We start from the raw sequence: 12,297 nt of genomic DNA on the forward strand, positions 1-12,297 counted from the left end.
TCCAATGGATCTCCCAACCTAACTCAACTCAAAATAAGCAGCTGGCAACAGTGTACTAGGTGTCAATAGCTTGGTTTTACTGGAATTAATGGATATATCTACTAGATTGTAAGCTCTTCCGGGCAGGGTCCTCTCCTCCTGTGTCACTGTCTGTATTAGTCTGCCATTTGCAATCCCTATTTAATGTACAGCGCTGCGTAATATGATGGCGCTATAAAAATCCTGTTTAATAATAAAAATATTTTGGATATATGGATAAGCATGAGCAGAGCAGCTCAAAGAAAACCATAGACATTATCATAATTAGAAAATTGTTTACACCAAATCCACCAATGGGTACACCACCAGTTAAGAACTCATGATTAAAAGCTACAGAAGTCATCAAGACTGCAGGACTTATAGCATGGTGACATGTGACAGAGTAGCCTTGACAAAATAGCAAAAATAGTTCCTGAATATGATTTTTAAGGGGTTGACACTTTAAAGCCGGGTTCCAGCCAAGAAATCCCTACTTTCCCTCAAACAATATCCTCAACCTCCAATGAGGTAAATAGTGCTGAGATAAAAAAAAAAAAAAAATAAGATAATCAATCTCATGCCCCATATGCCTACCTAATTTTATGGTCACTTGGTGTCCAATTGGAAATTGGAGATTTCTTCTTTGAGGGTCCACATAAATGCCTGGTAATGTAGATACATCCCATTAGCTGTCCTTGGCAGGGTTTCTTACAGGTCTTAGACAGGTCGAGAGGTCCCAGTGGCAGATGGCATCATTATTGAAAGGTAGTGCCAACACTGGCTGGCAGTGGGCCTGGACTGCAGAACTAGATCTCCAGTCTCCAGTGGTGTAGGAGACAGTGGCAGAGGAATAGTCAGGTACATATTTTGGGCTTGCCATCTTGATCCTGGTTTTACTTGTCAGTATTTAACCTAAAGTATGCTTGCAGAGATGTCTTATTATAATGAACTTGTACATATATAGCACCATCATATTAGGCAGCGATTTACAAATTCCAAAGTCATATCACTAACTGTCCTTCAGAGGGGCTCACAATCTTACATCCCTATCATAGTTCTATGTTATTAACATAAGGGGTAGCCAATTACCCTAACATTTTTTTTTTTGGAATGTGGGATCCAGGAGGAAAGATACGCAAACATGAGGGGAACATACAAACCCCAAGCAGATAGTGTCCTGGCCAAGATCCAAACTTGTGACCCGGCACTGCATAGGCAAGAGTGCTAACCACTGAGCCAACCATCTTGTCTATTTGTTCAACTGGTTGCTCTGAAACATGAGACTGTCTGTGAAGAAGGTATCACAACAAAGTTTATGTACAACTTTAGCTAAAACATAGTACTTCTATAATAAATAAATAAATACTTCTGTCACGTGTCTTTTGCTGTCCACTACCATCTTGGGTAAATTTTCCTTTAAGACAGATAGAATAAGGCAGACTGAAGCCATAGGCAAGGTGGCAGCTTTGACTTCCCCTTTCCTATCTCTTTGAATGATTTTTGTAATAACTGCATCAAGTAATTGTTCTTGCATAGCCATCATCCAACTGCCTACAAGTGCATTCTGGGGGGCAGTAGTACAGCTTTTTCTAATTGTCTTGTCTCAATGTTTACCGCAGCTTGTAGATGGTTGTAGTTGGGCATTTGCTGGGGCCTATACTGATTCTTAGGTTGCTTTGTGCTTTGGACAAGAAATTATAGAAGTTGTCACCACTGGAAAAGCTAAAAGCAGTAGGTAACAATAACCTTGGAAAACGTGAGCTACGTACACACGTCCAATGGTTCTCGCCTGATATTTGGCTCAGGGCCGATATCGGTTGAACATCTGGCGTGTGTACAGCGCAAGTCATCCATCACCCGAACGACCGTCCTGGTGGGTCCACAGACGATGGACAACTAACGATCCTAATGCAAGGGAAGGGAACGGTCCGATCCCCTCTGCATAGAGCAGAACGGTGCTGCATCGTGAAGGATCCTTTCCAACGTCTATTATTGCACGTGTGCGCCTTTATTCTTCCCCCCTAAAACAACACATCAGATCACTTTTTGGAACAAGGAGGGTGCTAAGACCAGACAGGGGCTCATCCTTGCCTTAACAATCCATACAATGCACAATCTAAGCAAACAAATCTGGTTGCACAGCAGGAGGTCCTCTGCATGAAAGCTTTATTGTTGTGGACAAACCAGCAAGAAGCCCTACCTGGGACTTTGTCCTCTGGTGCATTACTTGAAAAGGCTTAATAGTAGACATTATAATAACAAGTATTTTAACACTTCCTAATGCTGCTTAAAAAAAGGGGTGCTTTGTTTCAGTTTATGTTCACCTTGCTTCGCCGTGCTTGGATAATATAAATCCTATAAATGCATAGGAGTTCATTCATCCTGGCATTCTGTGCATGTTGGCATTGTACATTGAGCTGCACATCTTGGTGTACATTGTCAAGAAGATTGTGAACACACAGGAAAAAATCCTTTATAGCAGATGAGACATAAAATAGATTTTTCTTTTCTTTGCCCTCTTTATATAACCTTCCACTATAAACACGTTCTCAATAAAAATAAATATTAGAGCTTTTCCTATATTTGTCTAGTCTGAATTTAGAGTAGAGCATTGGCAAGCATATCACATTATCTGAAGCACAGAATTGGCACAGTCATGACTTGTAGATGATTTATGAATGAAAACAGTATCTATTACACAGACACACATAATTCAGAAACAAACAAACACACCAACCATACTATTAAGCTTGTGAACTCTCCAAGAGTGCTTCATTATGACAGCTGCCAGGGGTGAAGTTACACCCTGGGAATCTGAAGCGGAGAAGGTGCAGGAGTTTCTTACAACTGGCTCTCAGCTTGTAGAGAAGGAATGAGTAATTTTCACATGGAATAAAGCCCATGTTTGTAAAGTACTCACAGAGAGATTAGAAACGCAAATCAGAAGCAATTAAAGCTAAAGTTCTCATATCTTATATTATTATTACACAGCACTTTACAAAGTCCATAGTCATGTCACTAACTGTCCCTCAAAAGGCGCGCAATCTAAAGTCCCTACCATAGTCATATATCATTACCACAGTCTAAGGTAAATTTTTTGGGGAAGCCAACCAACCCAACTGCATGTTTTTGGAATACGGGAGGAAAAAAAAGTGCCCAGAGGAACCACATGCAGACACAGGGAGAACATTCAAACTCCTTGCAGATGTTGTCCTAGCTGGGATATTTACCTAGGACCTAGCACTACAAAGGTAAGAGCGCTAACCACTGAGCCACTATGTTGCCATTTTCTTGGTTACTCCTTCCACCCCTCCATTAAAGTACTAAAACCCTTTTAGTATTTTTTACATACCCTATTTTACACCAAGTGATAACACTAATGGGTTTCTATGCTTCTCTATGTAATAAAGGTAGATCTTTGCTGGTGGGAAGGGCTACCAGAGTGTTGTGTTTTATATAAGGTCTCGAAACATCACAGCACCCATGCCTTAGTACTTATCTCAACAGCCCTGATGCAAGCAGTGGGATGGCTCTTGAGAAGGGTTTTGCAAAGAGGAAAATGCTTTGATGGTTTTGTTATTCTAGTGGACTGGATGTTCCTAAACAGACTGTATTTATATGCAGACGGCCCTAATTAATGCTTGCATGTGATGCTAAACCTCCATGGTTAAAAGTACTCAAATAAGTAAAAGAATCAGGCCAGGGACATGTAGGCTGGGGAGGAAAGGGATGATGCAAAAAGCCAGGAAATGAGATGTAATCACTTTGCCTTTCTGCAGCTTCTAACGAACAACGTGCCTGATTTACTAAAGTTCTCTAAGGCTGGAGAAGGTAGTCTATCACACCAAACCTGGAATGGATTTCCTAAAAATCATTTGCTATTGGTTGGCAAATTTTTTCAATCCTGGACCAGATCCATTCTGGTTTGCTGGATTACCATCAGGATCAGGTTCTCCCATGATAGTCTATCTTCTCGTGCATGGTGGCTCAGAGGTTAGTGCTCTGGGCTTTGAGGTGCCGGGTCCCATGTTTAAATCTCAGTCAGGAAAATATATGCTGCATGGAGTTTGTAGTTTCTCCCTGTGTTAGCATGGGTTTTCTTCTTACATTCCAAAAACATGCAGTTAGAATAACTGGCTTCCCCCAAAAATTTGACCTTAGACTGTGTTAATGACTATGGTAGGGACATTAGATTGTGAGCCCCTTTGAGGGACAGTTAGTGAGATGATTATGGACTTTGTAAAGCGCTGCGTAATATGTCAGCACTATATAAATACTGTATAATTATAATATGCACTTTATTATAGACTATATGTGTCCCATGGATCTCCTGTGTTTTCCCCCTAATGCATGTGCTTTCTGCAGGAACTTTGCATTACCATGCCGATGTCCATTACTAATGTACAGTCTACCATTGTTACCATCGGGATGTTGGTCCTGGGCACCCTGAGCAATGCCACATAGACACTAGGCTACTGTTTTTTTTTATAACAGTTAGAAAACTAAAGGTCACCTATTTAGGGCTTACATCTACTGAAACATTTCCTTCTAAAAACTTCCCTAGAAAATGAACCAAATCACATTGTTTGCCATAGGAAAATTCAACAAGACATTAGAGATTAGCAATCAGGTTGTAAGTACAAACAGCATATAGAAGTGGAGGACAGAAAGAGCCAAATGTGTTTGTATAATATATTACAGTTATTATTTTCATCCCTCCTGGGACGCGTGACGTACGTATCCCGGGAGGCTCTGCGCTCCCATTCATCACCTAGGCGATCAAGAATTAAGGGGAGCTGATGCCCCCCTTTTTTAAAAGAAGGGTGTTGCACTTAAAAAAACACAAACAGAATTTTTACCTTACATAAAAGGGTTGCTTACAGTTTTATGTAAAGAGAAAATTCTGAGTTTAAGTACACTTTAAATTGATTTTTTGTGCTTCAAAAGCATGATTTATAGTGATGAAAAATTAAATAAACAAACATGTATTAATGATTTACCTTTAAATGATGTTTAGGCCAAATGTCGATTAAAATTCCAACAAGCAAGGAATTCATTTTTATGTATATTGGAAAAACCACCATATTAAAATGAACCATTTTTTGTTATATTTAAATTTTTAATTAGTTGAGCTGGTAAAGCCAATCATAATTGAGATTAGTCGGTGGATGGTTTATTGAATAAGTCAGTAAATTACATTACAACATTACAATTTTTGCAACACGTTTAGATATCAGAATTCAGATAAATATTGGAAGAGGGTCAGCTATCCTGGGATTTATTATGTAACTGGCCCAGAAGCAGCTCAAGCATAAAAGCCAAGCATATGTGTGAATGTGCTATATACAGCAGTGGTCATTCTTCATACATGACTTTCATTATTAATTATCTAACACAGTTTCTTCAGCACAGAAGCTAAACTTCAGCTGTAAATTGAAATGATTTAACAGGGAGACTTCTGTATTAGTTTGCATGTATTCTCAGCAGAGCAACACTTGGAGAAGATTTCTCAGTTGGATTAGAGCCAAGATGAAAATGCATTACAACGAGGGATTATTTTTAGTAGACACAGCTTCCGGAACACCACTTTCTCATGCATACATTCTCACTTTACCTCTTTCAAATGTCTTGGGTAGACAAGTGCTAAGGAGAACAATGGGAGAAAAAAATGATGATCAAGTAATCCTGACTCTTTCACTGCCAAATTATCTACGGCATTCTTTGCCTTAAAGGATCAACAATTCTTTAACACTCCTTAAAAATGATCTTTGATTTTGAAGTATATGTGAATCCAATCACTAAAATATAATAAAAAGTTATGTAAATATAAAGACATTTTCTAAATTTGCAGCTTTTATAAAAACATTATTAGGGCTTCATGCCTTAAAGGTTCTTGTGAAGTTAATTTAAATTATATGGTGAGATTAGCAAGCATGGATTGGGAATTTAACTGGTATAAAAAGTGAATGTTTTTGCAAATGATGGTGTTCTCCCCTCTTAATGTGTGTTACTTCCCACACCTCCTAGATTGTAAGCTCTTCGGGGCAGGGTCCTCTCCTCCTGTGTCATTGTCTAAATCCGTCTGTCATTTACAACCTCTAATAAATGTACAGGGCTGCCTAATATGTTGGCGCTATATAAATCCTGTTTAATATTAATAATAATAAAAACATTTGAGCATATAGTACATGTTATCACCTATTTTTTAATGATAGAAAATTCTTCCTAAAAGAAATGTTCCTTCAGATCAGGAAAACAAATATAATTACATTACCATGGGCAGATGGTGTACTGACTGCTCTGAGGACTTTTTGGCCTTCAGGCTACAGGTTGAAGGCAGGGTCATGATGATAAAATGCTCCGCTTAGGGACACAGCATGGACATTTGGAACTGTACCAGTGTCATTAGTCAACTTGGACTAAGTAAGATAAATCAGTGGTAGTAATGTGTGTAAGGTTAAATCTCATTTACAAAATAAGTTGCATTTAATTTCTTAGCCAAGTCAGCCTCATTGTAACAAGCCACAATAGTTTTTCAGCCCAAGTAGTTTAATTTAATACATTTTAGATGATTCACTTGGTTGGTGGTTATTAATATAACAATATAATGTCCTTCATATCCATTGCTCTTCACTTTACCTAAATATTACATTAATCTAATATAAAATGTATTCTCTTTTGTGCTTCTTATACTTTGCACATTATAATGATTCTAAACTTTGTAAATCAAAAAATTGAGATCTAGCTATAATAAAATAACTTTAAAAAGTATATAGAAAAATTATCAAGTGGTCATCAACATACTGATGCCTAGATAAAAGCTATTGTTAACAACATTTTAAATATATATTTGATTAGAGTAGTTACAGACCAGAGAAACTCCCTCGTAGAAAAATCCTGGGATTAAAATACAGCTAGTCATATACTTGAGAGTCTAAAAGCCCCCCTGTTACTATGCAAAATTATTTTTTTTAAAAAGTCCATAAAAAGTGTACATATTAACCTTTTCTGCTGCCCATACCACCAAATGCTATTCTAATGCCAAGATATCTTCTGCTGTATCCACAGAGAAACCGATACATATAGGACTAGCAATATCTTGGGTCATTGGGTCCTTCTGCTGAGGGATTTTCACTACTGTACTCTATAATAGGTGGAGGTTAGAAGGCGGCAGGGATGGTTTAGGATAAATGGGGCTCAAGGTAATAAAAATTAATGGCCCCAAATGTACAGCATTTCACCTCCCTGCACACCCTACCATTATGTCAATTGGGGCTCTGGAGAAGGAGAGGGCCCAGCAATTGCCCAATTTGTCTTACCCTAAAACCAGCCCTGGAGGGTGGAACCAACAAAATCTGCAAGAGGATCAATACAATTTTCATTGTTTTATTAGACATTTTGATAGTAGGTTGCATCAAAGCTAATTGAAAGTGGTAAATTGCCTAAAAATTGACGCAAAGATGCCAACATACATAGTCATCAGTCAGTGCTTCCTGACCCTTTAAAATACTTTTCAAACAAAAAAAAGATCTTTCTACCAACAGTAACAATGTATCTAAAAATATTGCTCAGTGGTAGTCACAACTAATGTTAATATGTTCTAGGTACAGGAAACACACAAGAATTTTGTAAAAATCCCTGCACTCTATATTGATTTTCTGATGATCTTTGTCTCCTAAAGATCTGTTCTACAAGCAATCTTTCTTAGACAAACAAAGCATTACTTTACACTGCTATCTTCTGTCTCTGGATAGGACTATATTGTGTCACAGAGATAATAATTGGGAATTTTGAGATAGTAAAGCTATGAACACACACTAGATGACTGTCACCCAATACAAACAATCGTCAAGTAGCGTGTGTGTACAATGGTTTTCCAATGTCATTAGACTGATATGCATTGAAGAAAAGATTGTGAACAGGCTGGAAGGTCTATTTTACTGCAGAAGGGATATCAGTAAGTGAAGGGGATCAATAGGCACTATTTATAAAATAGGGAATCAGACTTTCCCTTAAAAATTCCCTGAAGGGAATCTTCCAGATCCATGTGCTTCAATGATAGTAATTGATTCCCACAAGGGAATGTTTGAGGGAATGTCAGTTTTATCAATTGAGCCCAATGAAGTGAGTCATTAAAGTTTAGTTCTGCTTTAGGTTTCCGGAGGACAAATGCTCATCAAACAAACCTTATTTATTAAATCAGCAAAATTTCATATACAACCAGACTCAGAAACGGCTTATCCAGCACAGTTTCTATTTTATTAGCACTGAGTCTAAGACAAATATGTATGCAGAGGAAGCCTCACATCATCGTAACAGTGTACATTTTTAAGGGTCTGACAGAATTCCACAAAGTCAGCATAAAGGAACAGCTGGGCTCTTCCAATCTTTCTGAAGGATATTACATGTCAAAACAGAGGAATGCCTCTTGATGTAATGACAAAACAAGCTCTGACCACAAAAACTATTATTTAGATATAGTTTAAAAATATGATATATACATTTAAATGTTAGATATACACAGCTGCTACAATTACATTAAATATCATCAAAAATGTGCTTATGTTCAGATCTATAGACGGAAAGCATATGTATTGCTGCCTAGTACTCTGGACATTATCGGGGTAAGGGTCACGTTCTTAGTGAATTAGAGGCTGCAGCTGTCTATTAGGTTCATGTCTGTGCATTATGGTATATTCATATTAGAAGGTCTATTTATGAATGTTTTCACATAAGATTCACAGTTTTGACCCAAGACTCACAGATTTTCTGATGAGATTCAATGGAAAATAAATGTGTGGGTTCTGCATAAATTCTGCATCACTTTATGTTATAGATATCAAGTTAGCTGTTAAGTGTACAGATAATAACTCAGACATTTAGTAATAAGTGTATAAAAAAGTGACTACAATCACAGATTGCTGTAGCTCTAATCCGTTTTACTTTTAATTTTTTAATTTTTTTGTTACAAGTAATTTATTAAAAATTTTATAAAAAGTACAAACAATACAAAATACCAATAGTACAAAATGCAAAATGGAGAATCCAAAATGACAGTTTTCAGTAACAGAAGAGTAGAACAATTAGATTTCATGATTATTACCAATATATTTAAATGCATAACAAAATTGGCGAAGAAACCCAAAAGGGTTAGACTGCAAAATTTGCAGATTAAGTATGAATTATAAATGCCCCGGCAGGAACTACCAGCCAGAAAACACAACCGATAGGTAAAAATAGGGACAACACGGAAGCACAATTGGGAGACAGTTGTCAGCCCAGAACCCGATAGCAAAACTATCATGGTGGGATTATCAGGTATTTTTTAATGAAAACTTTTAATTTAACGGGACAAAAAACAACTTTTGAAAGTACAAGGACATATTTTAGCTTTTAAATTTTTTGATTACCTGGGTTTAGATCTACTTTGGAATAATGATCTATCATTGTATTACTCTCTGGAATTGTTGTTTATAGAAATGTTTACTATGGATATAGAGATGCACAGTTCAAAAGTCCTCTGTTTTCCAATCATATCTGTGTTCATGGGTCTATTAACGCCTGTCAACAGGCTGTTGGACGCAAATGCCTTAACGTGTATAACTGCCGTCAGTTTGGATTATTCCCTGCCGATTGCACGGTTTTGAAACTTACATGCTTCTTGAATTTTGTTGTGGCTAGACATCTTTTGAAAACATGTAAGGAATGACATGCAGGATGTGTATCATATATGTAATTAATGTATCTGTTTTCTTTCTACACTTATGTTACAGGGAATAACCTGTATGGACTTGTGTTGAAAACATTATTATTTAATAAGTGCAAATTTATATTTGAAATTTTAAAGTTTATCTCTGGGCAAATTATAAGCTCCCTTCCTTCCCTTTCTAAGTCATCCTAAACACATTTTTTTTCTTTCTTACTTTATAAAAATATATTCACCAAGTCTGCCATCTGGGCTCCTCGCCAGACCGTTTTTGGTGTAGAGAACTGCTAATCCAGTAATGTAGATGTACCTGTTTAAGCCATTCCCTTGCAGTCTTCTAATGCCTTCTACATCCCTGCTGCAGAATCCTCTTTGGATCTAAGAGAACCCCACCAGTCAACAGCCAAAAGGAAGTGACATGGGTACCCAAACGAGGATCTTCTTCCTGTAACAAGAAAAAGTTAAAAAAATTGAAATGCAACATGATCCTGGTAAAAAGGGCATATAGTTTTTTTAGTACTGTGTGACAACTTCCTGAACTAAAGTTGTATATATCAGCAAAACCGTTTTTTTTTATTCTACGTTGTATTGGGTTGTTCACTTTAGTTTTCTTTTTATTCTAAGTATATGTCCAGCCAAATATCCTGCTTGGTTTGGGAGAGAATAGGAAAGTTTTAGAACCCTTTTTACATATTTAGGTTTCAGTTATAAAGAAATTTCTTACACTTACTATTCTGTTGACAAAGTTTCCCCAGACAGAAAGTAGAGACACATTTCCCACAGCAGTACAGACAAAAATACTTGTTTGCTGTAATGTAGGGGAAGGTTAGAAATCCTGACTTCATAATATTTATTGTCTGTGTCCTGCTGAGAATTGACTCTCAATTCTTGTCTGATTTAACTGGAAGCACTGGGACAAGGGTAAATGTCTTTTCAGAAAACCTGGATATCAGTAAAAACCTGACATATGTTTGTCAACCATTTCCAAGTTATCAATGACGAGAATTATCAAGTTGGAGGTTGTGGCATATTACTTACATGTATACAAACCAGAAATGTCTTCTGGTCAAAAAGAAATTTCGAAATATATTGTAACAATGAAAACAATTTACCTATGTTGGCCAAAATTCCAGAAACATTCCATTTGTATTAGATATTTTTTTGAAGATTGTTTCTTCATTTGAAAAGTCAAGTAACTTCAGTTATTGGTGAGATGTGTGGGTCCTAAAGCCCATCCTGCTAAGGATATATTTAGCTCCATCTCCTGAAGATTTATTGGACCAAGGGTAAAATTTTTGGTTTCAAGACTTCATAGATGATCCATCATGTATTCAGTGTTCCATTAAACTTGAATTTTCCTAACACCACTCAGTGACATACACCCCTCATGATCATATTACTGAGAGGGTTACTAATTGTTGGCCGTAGATTGCCATTTAACACCAAAGTTGTAACCTTCAAATACCTAGCTTAAGCAGTCAGATATGGAAGGGACCAACCAGTCCTACACACACACACACACATATATTATGACAGTTTGATTTATTTTCTGCCTCCGTATTCATTTTTGCTTAAATTACCACTATAGGGGCCTGATGCTTGGATCACATTTCACTCTGAACACTGTAACCTAAACTCATTCCGTGCCTTCCTGCGCTCAGCCATTTAGCCAGAGCTTCTTCTGAAAAAAGCTTCCAACCTTAATACGACCACTTTGCAATCAACATTCTTTGAATACAAGTTAAATAGTTCCTAATAGTACCTTCTGTATGCAAAGAACTGTCAAAACGTCATACTTACATTTCAAGTTTGATTTAAACATGTCAAGGTAAGAAAAGAAAAGCCTGTCTCTAATTTTAGATTCTGAAATTGCAATAGGTTCAGTAATGATTACAGAACAGCATTATAATGTGCCTTTTATAACTGCCTGGATTTAAAAGGACCTAAACTCCGTGGTTGGTGTACAGAATATGACACATACTTTCCTATGAGCAGATGCCCTGTATCATAGACAGATCCCAGTCCTGTTATTGCTGAATCCTGGGAAGGCCCCATTTTGGCCACTAGCTCCACGACAGACTTCCGAGAAGAGGTGATCCTCTTCCACCATTGGATGGCCACTGATGATTTGACTCACGTGCAGGAGTTACATTGTATTCGGTGATTGGCTTTGTATGCGGTATCACCTACGTGCGGGCTGTACACTACGCAGTGCATGCACCATACAGTATAGGGCTAAAACAAAAAGCCTCCAGTTTAGCCTTGAGTTTAGGTCAACCACCTACACTCACTTTTGAGTTTAGGCACCACTTTAGGTGAGGAGATACTTGTTAGTTCTGTGAGTACAATCTTTTGAAGAATGGCTAATATTTGCCTCCTAACCCCTCTAGCGGTAATCCCGAGTGAGGGTGGATTTTCCATGCAAAAAGCGGTAATCCCGAGTCACATTTAGGGTTGCCTAAAACATAAAAAAACCCACCTTATTCCATTGTCGTCCTCCGGCGTCCTGCTGGTCCCCGCAGCTCCAATGGACACGTCTTTTCTCTTCGATCTTCTCCAGGCGTGTGCAGAGA

Source organism: Pyxicephalus adspersus, chromosome 4 (assembly GCF_032062135.1).
Source record: "Pyxicephalus adspersus chromosome 4, UCB_Pads_2.0, whole genome shotgun sequence".
Lineage (NCBI taxonomy): Eukaryota > Metazoa > Chordata > Amphibia > Anura > Pyxicephalidae > Pyxicephalus > Pyxicephalus adspersus.